This window comes from Marmota flaviventris, chromosome 12 (genome assembly GCF_047511675.1).
Source record: "Marmota flaviventris isolate mMarFla1 chromosome 12, mMarFla1.hap1, whole genome shotgun sequence".
Classification (NCBI taxonomy): Eukaryota; Metazoa; Chordata; class Mammalia; order Rodentia; family Sciuridae; genus Marmota; species Marmota flaviventris.
In genome coordinates, this window is record NC_092509.1 from 88,680,797 (window position 1) to 88,704,032 (window position 23,236).

A 23,236-nucleotide genomic window follows, 5' to 3' on the forward strand; every position below is an offset into this window, starting at 1 on the left:
TCTTTATTCTGATTATTTGTAGGCATGAACTGTGCTTTTACACTTATGCACTGTTGTGATTGTGTCTCCTAAAGACCCTAATATTAAATGTGTGGTTGTGAGCTTGTAATGCTATTGAGTGGTGGTGGAACCTTTAAAAGATGGAGATAAATCGGAGGAAGTTAGGTCATGGGGGGACGTGTCCTTGAAGTAGATCTTGGGATCCCAAACCCTTCCTCTCTCTTTTTGTTTGGGATGTAGTAAAAAGGTTTCCTCCATCCCAGACAGGATATACTGGCTGTCATGCCAAGTGACCTTGGACTCACACTTGTGAAACTAAGAGGAAAATTAAGTTTTCACTTCTTTTGAATAGATTATCTCATTTTTTTTCTCTCTCTTTTTTTTCACAGTAATAAAAAGTTGACCAACACATGCACTTTTGATTACTTTAACAAAAAAAAAAAATCCATTTGGATATAACATGTACTCCTTCCAGTTTTATGATAAATTGTGCAAAGGCCTTATGTTTTGTGCTCTTTTGATAACACATCTCTACAAATGCCCATATTCCATAGTCTCATTTTGCCACCTGGATATTGGTGCATGTACAGCTGTGTGCACTTGGGACCCCACAAAATAAGTAATTAGCTTTGAAGAGGGGGTACAGTGTAATCAAAAAGTTTGCACATCAGCGTGATGAGATATGAATGATTCCTAAATTTTTAGCTTGACTTGTGATCCAGCTTTGGCAGTTTAAGCAGCTAAAGATTGTCAGCACAAGCCTGACTGAGCAGCTGGGAAGCCTTAATTGGAGCTAATTGCTGATTGGAGACTGGCGATTACTAATTACTCTCACCTGTACAAATTGGGCCTATAAAAAAAAATTCGAAAAGTGAAGTAGAAGGATTCAATTTAATAGCCCTTACTTACAGTGTATCTTAGAGCAGACAAAGCAAGTGAGTGAAGCTATGGCATGAGAGAATTGAGAAGACAACAGTAAACCAGAGCACTCTCACTTAATGGCATATTAGGTGAATCTACAGTTCCTGTTGCCTGTAGGGTATACCTTTGTTTTAGTGCACAAACTGGTTCCAGTGATGTGCTTACTAAAAGAAAATTACTTCTTAATTTAAGAAGAAATATCTCAAAAAGATGAAATCTTTTAAAATGTGTTGGAGAAAATATGGTTGTAAAGAATGAATACTTTTCAATGTGCTGAAGAAATTACAGAAAATTTACAAAAATCTGATTTGAGGCAGATATATATTTTGTGCAATACCATTTACAACTTTCTGTTGGGGAGAAAAAAAATTTCAGCTAAAATTACCAACAATTTTTTCCTCTTTTAAAAGAAAACTTTAGTTTTATGCCCATCAATCTGTCAGTCAGGAGTCTAATGATGTTTGACATATCCATTTTTCTCTTTAATATAAAATGAATATTTGAATGTTTTCTTTTTCTATACAATGACCCCATGATATTAGAATTTTCAAAATAGTTTGGTTGTGGTTTCTTTTTTTATATGAATTTGAAATAGAAATTTCTCTTGTATTTAAAATTAAGTTTTTTATTTTTTCCTTAATTCTCAAAGAAATGAAAGTGTAGGAATTACTATTCTTTAGCGAGAAATACATTATATTTATTGGTATAAAAATAATAAGAAGTAGTGATAAGAAATAATAGAATAATATCTAATTGGAAAGAAAGGAATTATTAAACGATAACAAAATTATTTTAATGTAAACAATTTGACAAGAAGCAAAATACTATGCTCTAGAAAGAGATAAGAATTTCTAGGTAGCAGCATATTTGTGGTGACTTTATTAATAGCTAGAAGAAATAAAGATGGTTTGATAAATCTGTTGTTGAAACTGTAACTTTAGAAAATAGTATAATAATGTTTTGCCTGAGATAGAAGTTATTTTTGACTTACTGGATTATCTCCAGTTGAATGTGTGTATGTGTTCAATGAAAAATGTGGTGAATACTGGTGTGGGGATGAGACATAAGAAAGATGACTAGATAATACTGTCAACTTCTTATTATGAAAGGTAGAAGACTTCACAGAACAGTAAACTTGTCAGGACATGTGTTGGCAATTACAGGAGATAAAAACATTGGGAAGAAAACAAAGCAATTAGTATATTCCCACCAATGTCCTACTAATATTCAGACTATTAGTCATAACATACTTTATAATAATTAAGGCTGGTTGTTAAATATGTCTCTCAAGTGCTTAGCTGCTAGGGAAATAACTGGTCTACTGTTATAGAAGGGTCAACCGTATAGGGTAGACTTCTATTTGAAAGAAGGGAAGAGTACTTTTTAAAAATTTCCAAAATTATCAGAATTACATGAAAATAAATTTATGTGAACAAGAATAAATGCTGAGGGTTAGGGATATAACTCAGTGGTGGAGTACTTGATTAGAATGTATGAGGCACTGGGTTTGATCCCCTGAAAGTCTGTTTTTATCTGTCTTAGGTCTCGAAGGGAGAAGGGGATATGTACTTTGATTGGTCCAAATTCTCCTCCTGGCATCTCCTGGAGGGGTAATATATTTGGAACAAATGGAGAAAGGCCAGGGTATAGGGGACAGGAGAGCTGCTATTGGCCATCAGCAGGGGATGGAGATTTTGTGAATCCTCCTGATTCTTTCTCCTCAGAGGGTGATTCCTGAAGATTTTCTCCCTTCATGGCAGTGATCATAGATAAGTCTACTTTATATTGTTGACATAGTTTAGGGCTTTCTCTTAGGGCAAAGAAAGCCCAAACATATGGAACCTCAAACCAACTCCCTTCCCTTTTACAAAATCTGTCAAGCTTTAAAATTGATGCTTCTCTTGGGTGGCCAGGATTCTCCATCAGGGAGTTTGTATTGAGGTCAGGCCCTGGTGGCAGAAGAAAATGAGGTGCTTTTTCTTGAGTGTCTGTGGGTCAAACTTATTCCAATTTTTCAATATGCAGGTAAGTGGTGTACCTGGCACACTGGAGAGGGAAGCTCCCATTTGAGTGAGAAGAGAAAAAAACCGGACCCAGGCGCCCGCGTAGGAGAAAGCTGTTCTTATTAGGGATGTCTCCCTAAGCTTCAGCTTCCATACTGTCCAGAAAACCCTTCTCTCATCAGCTGGCTTTGCCAAGGTTGTTTCCGGCCCCCTTTGGCAAAGTGCTAGGATCCCTGTACCAGAGAACCTGGGAGGATTCAGACTTAAGAGTATTACTGCTTTCCTCCCTGCCACTATAAAACCCACAACAAAAGAAAATCGCCCACTCTTCTTGTTTATCATTTTGCCCCATAGACTAAAGGAATCTCCTGAGGGTGAAGGAAATATCTACCAGTTGTAAGGTATATAACATTCTCTATCGGAGGGACACATGGAAGGCTGATTATTAAAATGCCTCTCTCTGGCAGCATAAAGAGAACACAGCACATTTTAAGCATCATATGGTAATGGGGAAATTCTAAACAGACTTGTGAAAGCTACCTGTGCACAAGAGGGGAACCTGGGCACCTTCTTACTAATCATCTTATGTCTTTCTCTCAGTCCTACAATCTGAATTGCTAATGTTTCTGACCAGCGAAGGAAGGGGAGCATCCAGGAGGGAATGGATGCACGGGTGGGAGTGTTGCATGGACTACACAGAGGCAAATGTAATTAGGGCTTTCCCTTAGTGCCATTCATCTACTGATCACCCTAGATACCCCTTAGGCCAGTTGGGAGGGGATTCAAAAGAAGGAACCTTAGGAATATGTCTGAGGGTAGCCCAGACTAGAATTCTGCAATTGTTCTAAACTCCTTCCTCCACCTCCATGCATCCAAGGCAGATCAGGACTAGGGACACGGTGTACTTAGGCCAATTGCTCTCTGGGCCTGGACAGAAAAGTGAGAAGTGGCTTCTGCAGAAACCAACGTGCCTGCTCTGTACCGAACAGGTGATTGGGAGCTGCCAAGCCCAGAAACCGTTCACCAGAGTCTTGAAGTGTGGCGGCTGCACTAGGTGAGGTTAAGTAGCCCTCGGTGCCCACTATCAGAAGTTTAAGTCAATAGGCTCTATTCATGTGAAATTTTAAAATTTTGCATATGAGTTGCAAATATTCCAGAGGAAAGTGTTATGTGTTATTAGTTACTAATAATTCTGGAATAAGGGTAAGAAAATTATATAGAAACTTCAAGTAGATTTATAACTATTGTAAACAATAAATTTTTAAAATATTTAATCAATGAATTTAAAAACATTTAATTAGATTACTCTTCACAGAAAACCAGTTGAAAGTCAAAACATTATCTTGGTCTCAAAATTACTACTAAATTATTCTTAAGAATTCAAGAAAAGGAGGACTTCTCACAGGACTCAGAATTCTGGAAACATATCGAAGGTGAGCATGGGGTCCACCAAGAACTGGAGGGTCTGTTTCTTGTGAGGAGCTTCTTTTCTTTACATCATTCATTATGTGAATCCTTTGGTCAAATGTCCCCAGATTAACAAGTATTCAAGCTGACTGCTTGAGATTTATAACTCACTACACCTAACCAAAGTTCTACTCTCCATACTAAGACTTTTTATCAAGATTGAGGATGATATATCATCTGTTGTAAGGTAGGTAGAAATTCAACAAAAGTTTATATTTTACTGACAATTTAAGAACCATATTTTACACAAGGTTTGGTTCCATTTGTTCTTTATTTTTTTAATTAATTTTTTTATTTATATGTGATTGTGAATGCGTTACAATTCTTTATACACATATAGAGCACAATTTTTCATATCTCTGGTTGTATACAAAGTATATTCACACCAATTCGTGTCTTCATACATGTACTTTGGATAATAATGTCCATCACAATCCACCATCATATCTAACCCCATGCCCCCTCTCTTCCCCTCCCACACCTTTGCCCTGTCTAGAGTTCATCTATTCCTCCCATGCTCCCTCTCCCTACCCTACTATGAATCAGCCTCCTTATATCAGAGAAAACATTCGGCATTGTTTTTTTGGGATTGGCTAAATTCACTTAGCATTATCTTCTCTAACTCCATCCATTGACCTGCAAATGCCATGATTTTATTCTCTTTTATTGCTGAGTAATATTCCATTGTATATATATGCCACATTTTTTTTTATCCATTCATCTATTGAAGGGCATCTAGGTTGGTTCCACAGTTTAGCTATTGTGAATTGTGTTGCTATAAACATTGATGTGGCTGTGTCCCAAAAAAAGCCCACTATATTGTTTTACTTTGAATACTGAATATTTATTAGGGTTTATTTTTTTAAATGAGCTCAATATAGGCTAATTTCTTACAGAAAATTAAGGTAAAACCAAACAATTTGGATATATAAGAAGTCATAAAATGTTGCTTTTTATTTATGATATTTGTATTACTGTCTGAAGATATTAGTTGATTTTTAATCTTTTACATGTGCTCTTGGATCCTCATGAATGTAGTCTTTATTTCTCTAAAATATCACTGTCTGCAGATTCATCTTAACTCATTATTCTCTAAAATTATTAGTCTCCTTTTTAGCCAAGTATCTTCCTACCATAGGATCTTTGTACCAGCTACTTGTAGTCAACATTTTTCCACAGTATTTGCATGAGTGACTTCATCCTGCCAATCAAGCTTCAAGTTAGAAGCACTTTTTATAGAGGCTTTCTCTGTCAACTAGATCTGAAGTGGAGATTCTTCCTCTGTGTGGAATATAAATTTTGTGTGGATATAAGCTTTGTGTACATATAAATTTTAATATGTCTTAGGCAAATATCTGGGAGGGAACTGTTGATTGTTTATAACCATTTGTTTAACTTTATAGGAAAACTCCCAAACTATTTATCCCTGAATCGATTGTAATGTTTTATATTCCCACCAACAATAAAAAAGAGATTTAGTTGATATATATCCTCAGCAACACTACATATTAATGATCTTATTTTTAGCCATTTTAACAGGTATGTGACGGTATACACTTATGGTTTTGGTTTGAATTTTCTAATAATCAGTGATGTTGAGTATCTTTCCGTATGCTTATGCACTATATATTATGCATACTTATATACATGTATTAATACAGCTTTATACACACACATACACACACGTATATATATTTAGAGAGAGAGCCAAATCCATTCAGATTAGTTTTAACAGAAAAGAAAATTAGTATTTTTTTAAATCCCCAAGAAAAAAATGACATTGAAAAATTAACCACAATCTATTCTTTTAACATACACACACACACACACACACACACACACATATACAAGGTAGCTAAAATGGAGCACACACATTTTGGTGAAGTGCTGCTCTATTATTTGTAATTTATGTCAAATCAGGTTGGCTTTCTTATATTTTAATTAAAATAATTATTTACTTATTTTATAAATAATTATAAATATTTGCAAATTTTATAAAGTATTATAAATTTGCAAATTTATTAACTTCTTGTCTTTCCATTTTTGTGACACTGACCTTAAAGTTCAAGAGTAGAGATTTATTTACTTTAACTGTTGGTGATGTCAAGTACACATACTTTTCTTCCCTTGTGTGTGCTTTTGTGTCCTATCTAAAACATTTGGAGCACCTCCAGGCAAAGATTTGAAGTATTTTCTTTAAGAAATTTTGTGGTTTTTAGCTTTTGTACTTAGATCTCTGTGATCCACATTAGCTATCTGTGTGTGTGTGTGTGTGTGTGTGTGTGTGTAAATGGCAAAAGGAAAGAATTGTGACTTATTTTTTCTGTATCAATTTCTCAAGTACCATTTGTGCACATTTGGGGAATTTAAAAGAAAATGATTTTCTCTTCTGTTCAAAGGAGTCTGAATAGATTCGACTCTCTTTAAGTAAGAAGACAGCCCAGTACAAATGGTTTATTGAAAAGAGTAAAGAGTTGAGACAGGAGAGAAAGACAAAGTGGCCAGGTCAGCAGCCTTTACTAGGAGGCTTTAACTGCCTCCTGAAGAACAGGGAGTCAATGCAGAGTTTTAAGACAACAGGCGACATGGCCATATTTACACTTTAAAACACACTCTGGCTTTACTGAGCAGAGACAGTATATATGGCTTGCTGCTATCTCATTTATAGTTCTATTTATTTGCCACAAAATCTGAACTAAGAAATATAAAAGCATTCAAAGAGAAGTTGAAGAACTCAGGGTTATAAATGTATCTTTATTTTGAGAATTAATCATTGTCATATTACTATGCTGAATACTAGGTAACTTAATCCAGTATGCTCAAATTTTATATTTTCAGGGAGGTAAAGCTAAAAGAATGAATAAAAACTGCTGTACCAAAGAAGATGAAAGTTGGCCTTTCATGTATGTGTTATTGGTAAATTTTACTTTAACAAAGGATTGACTTCTAAATATAATTCATACATGGTATAAACGTGAGTAAATGCATTTGAGTAAAATAAATACAGCAGGACTTTGGTATGTGTGCATGTATACTATTTGGAACCAGGGGCAGAAAGGAAAAAAAAATGTTAAATGTAGACAAAATCATTCCATGTTTCCCAATGAAAAATTATAAACATATCCCCAGAAGCAGTCAATATCATGATGGAAGAGAAAGACAGAGGAGGGAGAGAGAGAGAAGAGGAGAAAGACATGACCTTTTTGGTAGGAGGTTGATTAGATGAGTTTTCCTTAACCCTAAAGCAAAAACCAAGTTTGTTTGTTTGTTTTAATGGAATATACTCCAATATTCCTAATTTACATTCTGAGAATCATTGACACTCTTACAAAGGAGGACAAATTATTTAATTTTAGGCAGATGGATAAGTAGGTGAAATATGGTACTGTTCAAATGTAAGATAACTAATTGTTGTAGACCATTTTGAAGATGTTTTATACAGTTATAGTTGATTATCATGAATTAGGATGTGTGCTCATCAGAAAAGGATAAGAGCTAAAATATTATTTGAACCATCAGAAGATTGTAGGGAAAGCTTTGAAGATTTATTACATTAATCATTTTCTTATATGCTAATCACAGTTTGAGTCTATACTTTCTTTACTTATGTTTTTTAATTATATCAAGTGAACCTCAGCAGATTTGACAGAAATGCCAACTGTACATTTTGATTTTTCAAGACTGACTATTATTAGGACACACAGAGAATATAGTTTCAAAAATTCATACTTGGAAAAGGTTCTTATAATTAAATGTTCTTATAATTAAAGTCTATATCTTAAAAGAAATAGATATATTGGGTTTATAATATATCAAACAGTTTTTTAAAAAGTTTTGTTCAGAAAGACATATACTACTAAAATATCACCTTAGTAATTATGTGGTTATCTTAGTTCTTACATATTTTCATTCTTTCTTTCCCATTTTTATGCTTTTTCATTCTGATTTATTTAGGATACCCCTTTTTTCTTCTTAGATGGTTTTACATATTTCTTATGCATGTCATAATTCATTAGTTCCTTTAGTTTTAAAGGGTTAGTCAATGTCATTTTAATAAGACAACCATCTTCATAACAATATTTGTTGAACAAATCCTGTATTTTCTGCAACAGCTTCATTAATTTCAGCTACTTCTCCTGATAGAAAATAGTTCACTAGCAGCTCTCATACTTTTCACTGCACAGAACTCATTTCACTCATACAATTTTGTCCCCATTTCTGGCAGACTACAGTAAGCAGCTCCCAAAACTTTCTATGCAAAATTGCTGACTCACTGTCCCAATACAGTTTTCTGTTATTAAGTCAACAGAATTTATGGTGCCAAGGGTTGGCTTGGTCCTGGCGATGGGGACTGGAGAGAACAGAGAGCAGCTCTTGCCCATTTTCTGAGTACAATATTACCATACTTTGATGAGAAGTGGAATTTGATAGGACTTCAAGATTTACAAAGATACTGAAAGTACTGAGAAGTCAAGTTCAGGGAATTCGCTACTACTAATTCCACCAGAAGCTTAGCAGCAGGTGATCCCCAGCAGCTCACTGGGAAGTTACTACAATTCTAAAGTCTCAAGGAGAAATTCTAACTGTCACAATAACAATATAGGTGGTTTTCCACAGCTCTCTAGGAATCAGGTGTGTCTAGTGACAATTATCTCTAAAAATTAATGTCTTACCCACCTTTTTCTACCTCCCAAGCTTTTCATTAGTATCTTTCATTGGCAAATTCCACCTTCTTATTGATGATTAAGAAATCTTAGAAAGGTGTGGGCTAAAAAAGAAACATGCTGATTGAAAATGGACCATTTGAAATGTTAACTTCTGCTTCTGCTTCTAAATAGTGGAAAACTGAGCTCAGCCAAATATGTTTCATGCTTAGAAAAATAATTTAATATTATAAATAATAAAATGATCATCCATAATAGAATAATAAGATGATTAAATAATAAGTAAAAGAACAAATTATTAAGATTTATTTTACACATTTTCATACATGAACGCAGTGATTTACATGTTAGGTTAAAATTTCTCATATTAGGATAATATTCAAATCATCACAAAAAGCATTTTAGCCTACTTTCTTGCATTTATCTCCAATTATTTTCTAAACTCCACTAACTGCAAGTCCCAGGTTTCTCTACTTGTGTGCATTATTTGCTCCTGTTAGTTCTCTACTTCCATTAGACTTATTGCCTAATCTCCCAGTTTCAAAGCACTACACAATTCATTGTTCTTAGCTGGTTCCTGAATGGTGAAAATCCTATTTCATTGCTGAGCTGGGGGCTACTGAATGCCTTTATGGGAGTTTTGTGGGGCCAATTTTAAATCCTGTTCTTTCCAAGTGTGTCTTTGTATCTCTTTATCCTTGGTACGCAACACCCAATGAGTATTTGCTAAATACTTACATCTCAAGCACTTTTAACAGGACTAAGGAACCTTGGCATTTGTACTAACAGCTGGACAACAGTCATTCAAGTGGATAGATGTCAAATGATTTTGGTGAATGCCCTAGAGGAGAAGATTGCATGTGATTTCAAGAAAGAATGAGGATGAATTCACCATTTTATGATTTTCGTATTTTTTAAGTGTGAATCCCTAAAGGATATTTGTTCATAAATGGATTCTTTAAAATCTTTTTTTTAAATATTTTTTTTAGTTGTAGATGGACACAATACCTTTGTTTTATTTATTTATTTTTATGTGGTGCTGAGGATTTGAACCCAGTGCGTCATTTGTGCGAAGCAAGCGCTCTGCCGCTGAGCCACAATCCCAGCCCTCATAAATGGAATTTATTTCTCAGTTTGTTCTGGACTATATGTGGTGAAAGACAGTCTTACCAGAAAATTTTAACTTGACACTACAAAAGCTCCCACAGTCTAGATCTCAAGTTACACCTAACTTGGCAGAGGAGCAGCAGGCCTGTTCTGATCTCATTTTCCAATTATTCTTCTATATATGAGACAGTTCCCTATAAATATTACATAATTGTACAAGCAACCAGGTTTTTTTTTGTTTTGTTTTGTTTTGTTTTGCTTATGCAAACATCAAAGTCTCCCCAGAGGCCTATTTAGCTTACCAAATACTTTGATACATCACTTTAGAAGTATAGTTGCTGATCAATAAATGGTTGCTTAGCTGCTTTTAGAGGAACTCAAGTTTTCTTTACAGAGATTTTTTTTAATTTTGCTGAATAGAACACACACAATTTATTTGCTTAAGGAAACTGAAATCTACAGAGAATTTTTGCTTGAAAAGAGAAAGGGAAAAGAGCAACAATGTGAATGGAAGACAAAGACAAGTAATTTTTATGAATATGGTATAATATAAATCTCAAAAATGTATAATGTACATTTCAGTAATTGAAAATAAAATTGTGAAAAAATTGTGAAGCTTTTCTTCTCTTTCTTCCTTTTTTTTTTTTTTAGTAGTCATTGATGTATGATTATGACAAATGCTAAAGGCAGTTTCAAAGTAAATAAACTTCTAACAGAGAATGCCCTTTTAGATCCAGTCATTCCTAATTTAGGCTATGTGCAGGTTAATTGAACATCCAAACTTGGTGGAGTACGTATGTAAAAACTTTACTTTTCTCTAACAATTTCCACTAGATATCTGCTAAATTTTTCTTTTGGTCTATTAGTGATATTTGAAGATTCTTATTAAAGTGGACCTGGCAGTTCACGTTGACATGGCAATGGTAGTATAGAGTATAATATATCTAGTTCAGTGTATCACAGTTTAAAATTTTGGTTTCATGTACAGTTGAACTTTAATCCTGTTTTAGTTAGCTTTTTCAAAGCTATGACTAAAAAACCTTACCAGAACAAAAGTAGAGGAGGAAATGTTTATTTGAGGACTCATGGTTTCAGAGTTCTCCCCCAGGGTGGAGATGAGGCTTAACATCAAGGCAGAAGAGTAAAGATCGCATGATGATCAGGCAGCAGAGAGACTCCACTGGCTAGATACAAAATATGTACCCCAAAGACATGCCCCCCAAAGACCCACCTCCTCCAGCCACACTCTGCCTGCCTTCAGTTACCACTCAGTTGATCACATCCAGGGATTAATACACTGATGGTGTTAAGGTTCACATAACCCAGTCATTTCTCCTCTGAACTTTCTTCCATTGCCTCACACATGAGTTTTGGGGGACACTTCACATCCGAACCATAATAATCCTATCTCTGTTCCCAGTGCCTGGAGGCTTGGAGGCTAACAAGCCTATTTTTATTTTTCTTCCCTCACTCTGTTTCCTTTACACCAGAGTTAGGAGTGGGAATGAAAAGATTGGAAGATGTATTTATTTCTTACACGTGCCTTAACAAAGTACCACACGTAGGGTGGTTGAAAACAATAGAAATTTATTCTTGAAAATTATTCTGGAGGCTAAACGTCTAAGATATGATGTTGGCAAGGTTGTTTTTTTCTGAGGGCTCTGAGGAGATTCTTTTTCATGCCTCATTTCTAGTTTTGAGTGACAGCAATTCATTCCATTCCTGGACTGGTAGATCCATCACTCCAGTCTCTGCCTTTTACTTCACGTAGCATTCTCCCCATGTATCTCTGTCTCTTAAGAAGGAAACCAGTTATATTGCATTAGGGGTCATTCTACTCTAGTAAGTTCTCATCTCAAGTAATTACACCCACTGTGACCCTCCTTCTGAGCATGATCACACACATTTAGAAGTACTAGGTGTTAAGACTTCAGCACACATTTTACCAAGGACACAATGCAACCCATATAGAAGAAATATACACACAAGGAGTCCTCTTATTAGATACTAACCCTTTAGCACTCTCCAGGCTCTTTAGAGTGTACTGTGCGTGATTAGTGTGGCCGGTTACAGGGAACTCTCTATTATATCATTATCTGTAGTCGGAAAGTTTTCATTGACCATGTCCCCAACTCAGCACCTGTTTCTGTGGTCCACCCCAAACCTTTTACTGTTAGTTGTCTGGTACCTGGCCCCCAGGTGATTAGAGAAGTTATATAATGGCCTGGAGTTGAGGGTCCTTTAGGGGGAATTTGTTGAGGACATGGGCTTAAGCAACTGCTCAAAAAAAAAAATAGAAAAACACTAAGTCAAAACCATGGAACTAAAAAACAAAGCCACATCACAGGGAATTACCCCACAGTTAACCTGTATGGAAAGAGTAAAGGAATAATCTGGAACCAAAATAACACTATTGCTACTGAAGCAGTCTTCTTTAATTCCTAAGTCTTCAGCTTGACTGGGGTGTTGGAGCAATGCATATCCCTGCTGTCCTTCCATCTTGAGGGTGTGTGCCTGGCACCTCTGAGCTGTCATTCCTTGTACCTTGCTGATGCTTGGCTTCTTTTCTGCTTTGGCACTTTAGTAAAGAGCTTTTCATCTTTTTTATGACAAGAATGAAAATATCCCTTTTAAAATCCTTTTTCCAATGACATTTAATAGGCTCTATTTCTTCAGTAAGATGCTCTCTCATTAATAAGACCAATAGTCCCTGCCAGAACAAAGAGCACTAGTGTCTCAGACACAAAGATAAATTTACTTCTCTCCAATTTATCTCCTTCAAAAATAAGTATTCTTCAAACCCTTTTATGCTTGCAGTAGATTCAAAAGCATTTCTGGTCAGTCTATCACTGAATAAATGGTATATTCACTTATCTTCACATGATCAAAACTTAAGCTTCCTCTCTGAAGGAAGTCTATTTTTAAAATATTTTTTAAGTTAGGGGAGGACCTGGTGCAGTGGTGCATGACTATAATCCCAGCAACTGGAAAGGCTAAGGCAAGAGGATCACCCATTCAAAGCTAGCCTCAGCAATTTAGTGAGGCCCTGTCTCAAAATTTTAAAAAATAAAAAGGGCTGGGGATGTGGCTCAGTATTTAAGCACTCCTAGGCTCAATCCCAAGTACCAAACATAGAATAAAATATAAAATTAGGGGAGGAAGATCTTTGAAAACTACTAAGTATTTTCCAGGTGAAACAATAAATCACCCGGGGAGGGCTCCCTTTGGAACATTTTCCCCTATTACCTACAGGCTCTCTGGTGTCTTTAGGGTTTGTGGCTTTTGGAAACATGAGAAACGAAGCAATGGGATATTCCTTCCCTAACACTCTAGAGCAATAGTGAATAATGAATATTGATTTCCATAAACACTAGACATTTGGCTGCATGAAATAAAATAAACATTGTGTTGGGGACAAAATTTAAAATTTCTTATATTTATTATTTTATTGATTCTTAACTTTTGAAATTCAACACGATAAATCCTTTTCCTGTAGATTTACAATGTGAATTAACATAAGATAGGATGTGAAGAATTTTACAACAAATTAGCCATATAACATTGATTAATTTAGACTTTATAAAAAAAAAAATTGGCCACAGAAGTTGCTTCCAACGTACAACACTTTATCAGTTCTGGGACATAATTTTTTTTAAGGCTTAACATCTTTAGAAGTGTGAGAAAAGAAAGTTGTTAAAATTTTGTTCTCACTGTTGTTCCAGTGGCAATGCTGACATTTATATCACTACTTGCATATGCTTCAACTTTTTCATGGCTTTTCATGTTGTTGTCACTTTAGGTTGGTTTTATGAATTGTTGTTATCACATTTGTTGAATTTAATAGCCACTTAAAATATTCCCATTTTGCTTTCTGAACTATTACATGGAAATCATCTAGTTAGATCAAGAAGTTCTCAAGAACTTATGGAATGCACGGCATTGATTTGGAAGCAGATTCAGGAAAAATAAGTAGAACTCTCTTTTAAGAAATAATCACTGGCATAACAACTGTATGATATCTAAGAAGTTTTGATCCATGGATATGGTTTTTGCTAAAATCCAATTCCCTCTCCCCGTTTTTCTCTCTCTTTCATACCCACTTTGCTTAAAACACATGTGGAAGCAAGATTGCAAGGATAAAGTTAATCAATATATGTAAAATAAAAACTTACTAGATCAGCCATACTTAATGGAAAGCTGAGTTTTATCGTTCATAAAATACCTAAGCTATTCTTAACTAAAGTCATATACTGTAAGCAAGAAAATATACATAAGAATTTTCCATTTTGCAAATTACATAACAAGCATTATTACTCCTTATTTTTTTTTTCAGATGCATTTTGATCCTGTTGTGTGCTCAAGGCCCAAGACAGATGATTCAGAGCGTTGGTTAAGGAGTGGGCACAATTTGTAATATGATGGTCAGCAGAGATATCACTGAGAAATGGACATTTGCATACACTTGAAGGAAATAAAGGGCTTAGCCATTTAAAATCTTCCAGGGAACAGAGCAGCCAATACAAAGCCCTTTAGGTTGGAAAGTAATTGACAGAGCCCAGTGCTGCTAGAGTTGGGTGAGTCAGGGAGAGACTAGCAGGAAATGACATCAGGCAGGTAAAAAGGGACAGACCATGCAAGAGTGAACAACTGTCCCAGTTTGACTGCTACTGCTCTTGTTTTAACACTGCAAGCTCTTTCTATCCATAAGTTCTCAATCTTAGGAAAACCAAGACATTTTGTCACCCAGTAAGGATTTCTTTTTAAGTTCTATTTAACAGTTTTAAGTAAAGGAGTAGATCTGTCAAGAGGGCTGATAGAGGCACCAGACACATGCCTCCTTCACAAAGACTGATCCCAAATGGAGAATATGCAGATACAATGTGTAACAATATTTGGGAGAGAATGCTAATATCGTGTGGAAGAAACTGATGAGTTGTGGAAAACTGAGACCCCAGATGATCTGGTAAAGAAGGGAACAAATTTTCATGCATCACCTTGTCTTTCCAATCTGGACCAGTTTGCATCCAGGCAAACCATGCTATGATAGGGAGAGGGTAAATGTGAGACCTCTAACAGCCTACATGGGCATCGTGGGCATCTGAAATTTTTGTAGCTGGGGAATCCTGCAGGCCTCCTGGGCCCTGAGCATCTTTCGGAGAGAACACACCATTGCACTGCTTCAGAGGGAGAAGTCAATTTTATACAGCATTTTTTCCTACCCAGGCTGCTGCTGCACAGCACCATTTTGAGGCCGAACACAAGGTTGCCCTGCCTCCACTGCCATGTACAACTTACCCTCTCAGGCCACTGGTATGCAACCTTAGTGCCCTACAACCGTGCAGTCACCTGAGACTGATATGAGTACATTTTGCCACACAAACATGTAATCCATGTGGCTGTGCAAACTGCACCACACCAGCTCAGGGCTAATTGGAGTGGCTCTCTCCTAAGCAGCCCATAGAAACTGATTCACACACTTCTACCATTGACTTGTGCACACGCACTGTGGCACACCTGCCAGCCATGCTGGAGTCACAACACCAATGATCAGCCCACAAAGATTGACAGCCACACTCAAGCCATCATGCATGTGCACTACACCACACCTTTCTAGTCCACTGAAGTGTCCCCACCCTTGTGGAGCCCCTGCAGGTGCATGGATTGTCTGAGCTCTGTTTCAGTCAGCTTCCTGCTACTAGAACAAAGACCTGAGATAATCAACTAAAGGTATCCTTTGACTAACAATCTTGGAGATTCCAGTCTATGAGTAGTTGTCCTCATTTATTTTAGGCCTGTAGAAAGGCAGTGCATTAAGGCAGGGGCATGTGACATAGCAAAACACTCACTGCATGACAGGCAAGGAAGCAAAGAGAAAGGAAGAGATTGAATCTCAAAATTCCCATTGAGGTCATGACCTCACTGACTTTAAAACATCTCACTAGTCCCTATCTCTTAAAGGTAAAACTATTTTCTAATAGCAGTATGCTGAGCACCAACGTTTTCCACTCGGAACTTAGGGTTTTTTAAAAAATCCAAACTATAGTAACCTCTCATGTTCACAGGAAGAATTAATAGTGTTGAAATGCCTATATTACCCAAAGTGATTTACAGATTCAAATAAAAATCCATTAAAATAACAATGCCATTCCTCACAGAACTAGAAAAACAATTGTAAAATTCATATGGAAGCACAAATGATCCCCCACCCCAACTATCCACAGAAATCTTGAGCAAAAAAGATAAAGCTGGAGGCAAAGCAATACCTGATCTCAAGATACAATACAGGGCAAGAGTAATCAAGATAGCATGATATTTGCATAAAAGTTGATATATATACCAATGGAACAGAGTATAAATCTTGGAAATAAATACACACATCCACAATCATTTGATTTCTGACAAAAGCCAACAGTGAAAAAATGATAATCTCTTCGATAAATAGTTCTAGGAAAATTGGATATCCATATGTAGAAAAATGAAACTTGACCCTTGCATGGGCTCTCTCTCGTCCAGCAAGGAGGTCCACAGAACACGGTGGAGTCACTATTCAAGACCTCCAAGACCAAGCAGGAAGCAGATCTGATTTTACTGCACAGTCACCATGTATATGTACACAGGCAGTGGTTAGCAGATTACAGGCAGCCATCAATGCAATTTCTGCTAACTGTCCTTGCAGCGACCAATGGAAGAGTGGGCCATGGAGCAAGTACAGGAACTGCAACACATGGCCTCATGCCCAGGGCTGTGCCTACAGGGTAAGTGGTTTGCTGCTCACACACCTAGCATGGGGGTGTGGCTCACCACTCATATGCCCTTAATGTATGCCATGTATGCAGTACTCCATGCACTTGTCCCCACAGATCCTATTTTCCCCTATATACAAAAATCAACTCAAAACAGTTCTCAGACCTAAATGCAAGAGCTGAAACTATGAAACTATTAGAAGAAAACATCAGACATCACTTCAAAATGTTGGTATGAACAATAATTTTTGTATAATACCTCAAAAGTATAAACAATAAAAGGAAAATTAGACAAATGGAATCATATCAAACCAAAAATCTTCTGCACAAAAATGAAAATAATCAGCAGAGGGAAGACAAAAGTTACAGAACAAGGGAAAATATTTGCAGACTATTCATCCCACAAAGAATTAATACAGAGAATATGTGAGAACAAACAGCAAATGAACAAATAATATTCTTAAAATAAAGGCAAATAAACTGAATAGATACTTCTCAAAATAAGAAATAAAAAGACCAACAAATAAATGAAAAAAAAAATTCAACATCACTATCCATCAGCAAATTCAAGTCAAAACCATAATGAAATATCATCTCACCTCCGTCAGAATGGCTATTATCAAATAAGCCAATAATAAGAAATTCTGGTAAGAATACAGGAAAAACACATAACTCTTACACACTGATGATGAGAACATAAACAGTACAGTATTATGGAGAACAATTTGGAATTTCCTCAAAAGAACAAATAATTATATCTACCAAAAATCCCAATTCTGGGGTACATGCACAAGGGAAATAAAATCAGCATTCAAAGAAATGCCTGCAGTTTTATATTTACTGAACCAGTATTCACAGTAGCCAATATATGGAATAAAACTTGATATTCATCAATGGATGAACAGATAATGAAAATGTGGTATGTATATTCCATACAATATTATTCAACCATAAAAAAAGAATGAAGTGCTGTCATTTGCTGAAAAATGGATAGAACTGGAGGATATCATATTAAGTGACATATGACAGTTACAGAAAGGCAAATAGTGCATGTTCTCTCTCATATGTGGAAACTAATATGTTGATTTCAGAGTTGGAAAAAATAGAATAGTAACTCCTAAAGGCAAGGAAAAATAAAGGGGAGAAGAGATAGGAGATTGGACAGCAGTTACCAAACTGCAGATAGGTAGAATGAATTCTAGTTTTCAACCAAGCAGTAGGAGGACTATGTTCAAAATAGCCCTTTATATATTTTTTTGAAGAACTGGAAGAGAGGAGTTCAATAGCTCCAAACATCAAGAAATGATAAAGAGATGAAAAAACCAATTGCTCTGGTTAAATTGTACACATTATATACATGTATTTAAATGTCCCAGTCTATTCCATAAATATGTTCAATTATTATGTTTTAAATAAAAACTGACAGTAAAATAAACAAAAATATAAGTAATTATAAATAATTAAATGTCGTAAATATTATTAGTAACTCCAATGTGTTTGGCACATCAGAGCATCTGATGGGATGGAATTTCTATCAATTGAGATAAACTGTGTAGAGTGGCATAAGTCTGTGGAGAAAAATGGTTTTGGAAACATTAAAATTGAGATATGTGCAAGCATTTTGAAATATATGTTTATAATTCACAAGACTAAGGTTGAGAACTGTCAGCCTACAAATGGTATCAAAATTATGAAGTTTGATAATTAGTATAGATGTAAAGGAAAGACAGATATTGAGCTCTAGAGTACAAACTGAATATAATTGGTGAACTTTAAATAGAAGTTTTATTAGACTAAGAACTGAAGATTGATTATATTGCATTTATGAGAGAGTAGAGAATGGGGTGAGGAATTGGAAACAATAAAGATTATTTATTTCAAGTGTCTTTGCTGCAAATGGAAGAGAGAGTTGGGGCTGTAGTCAGCACAGGACATGGAACAATACATGTTTTTTTTTTTTTTTTTAATTAAGGGAGATAGAACAGAAAATGAAAGAACTACTTAGTACTAGGGGGAAAAATTCAATGAGGACGATTATAATGGGAAAGACTGCTGTATTTATATCCTTAATTTGACAAGTAAAATATAAGATGAATGGTTAATTTTGGCAGTTTTGTGATTTTAGCCAAGCTCTGTAAGAAAATGGCAAAGATGTTTGAGTATATGTTTGTGGCTTCAGGAATGGCCATGACATGTTAAGTATAAGTAGAGAATGTGAGCCTAGTGAGAGCTTTGAGTAGTTGATGAATTATGATCCTCACAGTCTTGACAAATTCTTGGAATTTCTAGATAGTCAGAAAAAAAGGACTTAGTGATAATTAGAAAAATGAGATTTTTCTCTTAAAATGAGATCATGATAATGCATAAACAAAGGGCATATCCCTGAGAATGGGTAATTCTTTGAGCACAGGAGATAATAAGATGATAATTTAAGTGCAACTCATAGAACTTAGAGACTTTGTGTGGGATGATTTCTATAATGTGTGGATAAAATCATAGTGCTCCGAGTAATATAAGGACAGGGGCTGGGATTGTGGCTAAGTGGTGCAGTGTTCGACTGGCATGTGTGAAACGCTGGGTTCCATCCTCAGCACATCTTAAAAATAAAGAGGGAGGGAGGGAGGGAGGGAAGGAGAGAGAGAGAGAGAGAGAGAGAGAGAGAGAGAGAGAGAGAGAGAGAGAGAGAGAGAAAGAGAGAGAGAGAAGCAAAAATGAAGGTTCTATGCTATCAATAGGTAAAAAATGAAGTATGATGAATAATACACTCTGATGACACAGGATTCCAGCTTGGGATGTTTGAAGGAGGAAAAAGGAAAGAAGGTAAAATGAGGAGCAAAGAGGACACTCATCCTATTCCGAATAGACCTGGAGATTATAAGAGAGGGCAAAATACAAATCAAAACAAAAGAAAAAAGCAAAAACTCCTCTTAAGAAGGGGTATAAAAATCACTGACTAATGAGGAAAGTCAGGCAAAAATGCACAGGGGATTTTCAAAGATAAAGCTTAAGATATAGAGCCTTTTGCTTTTGATGGACTATGGAAGGGCTCCAAAGTCTTGGAAAGCTTGAGAATGAGCAGAAAGGAGATGTGCAAACCTTGCGAGGTGCAGAGGATGGATAAGATGGGGGAGTCACAGGACGACAATAGTTGATTAACAATAAGAAGCAGAGCAAAGAGTATAAATGGACTGTGGTGAACTCAATGTCACTGGTGTGGGGAGACAGAGTAGGAAAGTATGAAGTGGTGTTAGCTGAAAGATTTGTCTAAATCTTCCTCTTCCTCTGCATATGAAAAAAGTGTATACTCAAAATTTCAAATTATATTTTCTTAAGAGCCTTTTCCTACTCATTACAATGAGCAAGAATCCTGACCCTTTAATAAATGACTTCAATTTTTGATCATCAAAGTCCACTAAATTTTCCATATTGCTTTTCATATTGTGTAGTCTTGTTTATAGACCAAACACTTTTCAACTCAAGATCAGGAAATGTTTTTTAAAAATTAAAAGTGATTAAACATTCAGCACAATAATTTTTATTCAGTGTTATTTCTGATAAGAAAGAGAGTAACAGATCATGCACAAGCTAAGATACATACTAATATATTTCTGTTTACAGAATTAATGAAATACATTGTAATTCACTGTTTCTAAAATATCTCAGCTATGTCTGCACCATCACCTTGCACAATTACATGATTTGCAATTCAAAAAAGGGAACAATAGGAATTTAGTCTTTGATGTATAGATTGAACAATATAAGGTTAAATTTCATCTTAAGTATATGGCAATAGATCAACAGCATGCCTTATGTACAAAAATAAAAGAATGGAACTGGAAAATTTTGTTCTTAAGCAAAATGGTACTTGGAAGAAAGTGAGAAAAATTGTACAACTATACAGAAATGCCCTTTGGTTTTAGCAGGCACATTTACCATAATACACATTAGAGCTGGTTAGAAATAGAAGTCATGATATCAATAATTATTTCATTGAAAATTTTTGAACTCTATTCTTCCAAAGCAAAACCAAAATGCATAATTATTATAATTTTAGATTAAGATAAATTTTGTTAGAAAACATTAATTGATATGGAGATGAATTAAGCAAGAAAAGTAGGAGTGAAATTCGGGCTATGAAAGATAACAGAAAAGCCTGAACTGAGAAATTCAGATTTAGTATTTATTTGATTTATAGTGCTCCAAAGAGAAAAAGAAGAGAAGTTGTAAAGACTCAAGGGGGATGTCTGACCATTTAAAATAAGACAAAAACATCAACAAGTCAAGAAAAGACAGAATGCATGGAGAAGATTCACAGTGAGTAAAGGAAAATCAGATCATTTACCTTTTAGTGGAAGAGGTCTGGCTATCCTTATGATGACACTAGAATATTTTGAGGAGAGGGGATACAGATGTATCTTTCATGTAAATAATGAGAGTGAACTACAAAGTCAAAACTCAGGTGAAAGATGGTTTGAGAGCAAAAACTTCCACCAGGGTGTTTGCTATGGAAAAAAAAAAAAAGGTCAGATTCAGGATAGCAGAGTTTGCTGATGAATTGCATGTGGTAGTATAACAATAAAAAAGGTACAAAATGATATAGAGTTCCTGGTTCAAAGCACTACAGAATCTTATTTTTTTAGACTAATGAGTAGAAGACTGTAGAAGTAGTTTGGTGGGACTGCAGGGAAAAAAATCTCAGAATCATGATTCTGAATATTTTGTATTTCATAAAGAATATTTTATTTGGGCTAAAAATAATGAATAAATAAAATAATAAATAAAAATATTTTTGAATGAGCTCCCTGTTTTTAAGGATTTGATTATAGGCCTGCCTTAAATATATACAATTTAATCTATTATATCAAAGATTATATTTTTTCTAATATATGGTTTCCTCTATCAACTGATGATATAAATATATTTTACTTGATATTTAAATAGTGACACAATCATGTCATCTGTATTAGTTCTCTATTGTGTAACAAATTACAACAGACACAGAGGCATAAAACAACACTCATTTTGTTTCTCTCAGTTTTTAAGGATCAAGAGTCCAGATGGGGTTAAATGGATCCTCTGCTCAGGGTCTTCTAAATCTATAGTAGAGATGTTGGCCACTCAGTGATTCTCATTAGAGGTTCCAATGAGGATGGTAAAGATCAACTTCCAAGCTCATTCAATTTGTTGGCAAGATCAATTCTTTGTGGCTGTATAAAAGAGGTCCCTGTTTCCTTTCTAATAGCTGGAATTCACTTAGCTGGAAGCTCCTGGGGGCTGCCCTGAGTTCCTTACCATATCCCTCACCCACTGGCAAAAGAACCTCCCATCCTTGAAGGTTGATATTTTCAAGCTAGCAAAAATGGATCTGATGTTTCATCTTTTAAAGTTTCCTTTGATTAAGTCAGATCCAGGATAATCTCCATTTTGATTAACTCAAAGTGAGCTAATTAGTACCTTATCATAAGAGTGATTCTGATCACATTCACTCTTAAAGGGGGTGATAAACAGAACATCTGCACATGGGAGCTGAGATCTTCAAAACCATCTTAAATCATGCCTACCATATCTACCTTAAAATTTCTTGTCTCATTAATGGGAATTTAGAATAATGTACCAGCAACAATATGATACATGAGGGTGTGGATAATGATGAATTTCTTCACTTGATTTGACCTATTTGCAATATTTCTGATAGTATTAATGCTTCAACAAGCATATTTTGTTCTAAAGGTGAGTCAATTTGGTACTTCTTAGAAATCAGAGAAAATCTTGACCTTTGTATAATTTTCGATGCCAAAATAAAATAAAGCAACATGGAAAATGTAAATAAATCATTGGCTCAATCTTTTATCTGAAAGGAAGTTAAAAAGTGAAAATAAAATGTCTCTACTGAAATTTAATACACACTTATAATCTTCCTATAATCTAAGATCAATGGCATAAAAGATTTTGATAAATGTGCTATTGATAAAGAAAGAAATACATAGACTGAAAGCCAGCCATTACCATGAAGAAGCAGATGTTTTCTTTTCATGTGCTACTGCAGGCTTTCATCAGACACTCCTAATTATACTCTGTACATTGGTATTCTTGCAATTCAAACCATTAACCTTCATCTGAAGCACTAGTTTCTGCATAAGGTACATTGTCATTGCAATGCTCTTTCTCTGTAAAACTCTGTTCTTGCTTGCAGAATGAAAAGACTATTGAATGGACTTGGAGTTTATTTGCTATTCTAACCCAGAAAAAAAAAAATAAATCCCCCAACCAACAGCTCAGAATGAGACATAAGCTATTTAGCCATGTTCAAGGAGAAACAAAAATATTTTAA